We start from the raw sequence: 2,398 nt of genomic DNA on the forward strand, positions 1-2,398 counted from the left end.
AAGTCTCACTAGGCAATTGTTCCATAATATGGATTTCATAGCAATGCTATGTATATCTGCCATTATTACTTACTACATCAGTATAATTTACCGGCAAGTTAGTTGCATTTTTATCGGCTGTTGATTTGGGAAAAATGCACATTCAACGGCCTTAAGAAACAAGGAGGACATATCTGCCACACCCTCCTACCCATAGCAGGTTTGGAATAGAGAAACCACATTAAAACTTTGGTTGATGAACGTAAGTAAAACACCTAAAGAAAAACACCTGATCTCAGTTGAACCTTCCCTCAATTCTTTACTCGATGAATTGAAATTAAACTTCACCTTAATCAATGTTTAGTTTATTTTCTTAATTTGTTATCGTATTATTGAGATGCAATACAGAAATGCTTCATGTACAGGGGGCATACATTGTGGGGTAATAACAAAGCGAGTTCGTGTGTCGTGCTTTGTATGATATTTACCACACAACATAACCCTTTGAGTATCTTCGTAACTCTCGTTAGTTGTTTTTTTTGTAATGATTTAAATACGGACGGTAGACCTTAAACAAAAATATGCACATATATTTCATAACGCAATAATGTAAAACATTCAGAATAAGTTATTTGATTGATTTTAACAATTGTTGCAATATGCTTATAAATCCAAGTTAGGTTACCTACTTTCCAGTTAGACTTTGAGTGTGCGAGTTGTTATACAGAGGATAGCCAAACATCCGGAAATATGAGGAGTTTTCTGGTGGATCAAAAATATCAATTTGCCTGAGACCTTTGCCTACAAAAAAAGACAAAACTTTTATCTAATCATTTGATAAATCATACACTACAATTGTAAACTGCCTCCATCAAAAACATGTAATTAACGAATTCGTATAGTTGTTGAATATTCATCTTGTTTATTTTCGGAAGGCAACGGCTATAATACTTACAAGTGAAATATTGTGCAATGTCCTTTTCAACTATATAGCTCTTCGTCCAAGTTCTTTGATTTCGTCGACCTTCAAATAGAAAAAGAAATTGGCATCTATACTGTCAGACTGTATTATATGGCTAATGCAATTAAGTCTTTACTGTCAGACTGTATTATATGGCTAATGCAATTAAGTCTATACTGTCAGACTGTACTTTATTGCGAATGTAATGGCGTCTATACTGTCAGACTGTGCTTTATGGCTGATGTAACAGAGTCTATACTGTAAGACTATACTTTATGGCTTATGTAATGGAGTCTATTCTGTCATACTGTACTTTATGGCTGATGTAATGGAGTCTATACTGTAAGACTATACTTTATGGCAATGTAATGGAGTCTATACTGGCAGGCTTAACTTTATGGCTATTGTAATGGATTCTTTCTTGCCAGGCTATACATTATAGCTTATGTAATGGAGACTACACTGTAAGACTATAACTTATGGCTAAAGTTACAGCGTCTATACTGGCAGCTAGACTTTATGGCTTATGTAATGGAGTCTATACTGTCAGACTATATTGTATGTCTAATGTAATGGAGTCTATACTGTCAGGCTGTTTGTGCCTCTCGTTCAGTCTGTAATGGGTCGTAGCCTTGTGCGTCTTAACCGGGTTTTTTTAAAGAATGAAATGCGGGGTTGATGTCATTTTCGGGGTATGAACGCAATTGGGTTGGTTAATGTGTGTGAAGTCCGAAGGACTCCACGCGTACTTTGACCAACCTAATTGCGTTCATATTCCCGATAATGACATCAACCCCGCAATTCATTCCTTATATTTACAACAATAGCTCATTATTTCATTCAAGAATTGTTAAAAACCACTTCATTTCATTAAAGAAAACCTTTCAGTAATCCGTTCTTACCCATTCTGTAAATAGAACGACCCATATGTAACCGGAAACATTTTTTCAAATGACGTCACAATAACGCGGGAAAAGATCAACCACTATAAAACGTAAAAATTGAAACACTTCTGGCACCAATATATTTAAAATATAATAAACTAACACTTTTTAAAATGTTGATCTATATTTTACGGGACCTGCTGACACAATACAACCAATAACAAGATCAATAGCTTTCATGTATATTGTTATGCTATGACTTACGACCCGAACATATCCGAAAATGTTGCGTTCATCGATTGAATTGGCCGAAAGGCAGTTCATTTAAGGAATGGAAGTTGAGGTGAAAATATTTGACTACTATTTATTCATGCTACCTTTACATATCGTGAAGTTTTATCTTATTCGGTAAAGTATCTAAAACTACGCGATTGTTACATACTTAATGTACATATCTTCTACACAGATTCTATAACAGTCTTAGTATGATAACAGGTAGCGTGGCCGAGCGGTCTAAGGCGCTGGTTTAAGGCACCAGTCTTCGGAGGCGTGTGTTCGAATCCCACCGCTGCCA

General features: G+C 35.6%; 1 non-coding gene across 1 annotated transcript; it reads left to right on the plus strand.

The window, feature by feature from the left end:
• The first annotated feature begins 2,318 nt into the window (after positions 1-2,318).
• Positions 2,319-2,398, plus strand: Trnal-aag (transfer RNA leucine (anticodon AAG)). The gene has a single exon. It is a non-coding gene; the product is annotated as a tRNA-Leu (tRNA).

Source organism: Mya arenaria, chromosome 15 (genome assembly GCF_026914265.1).
Source record: "Mya arenaria isolate MELC-2E11 chromosome 15, ASM2691426v1".
In the NCBI taxonomy this organism is placed as follows: domain Eukaryota; kingdom Metazoa; phylum Mollusca; class Bivalvia; order Myida; family Myidae; genus Mya; species Mya arenaria.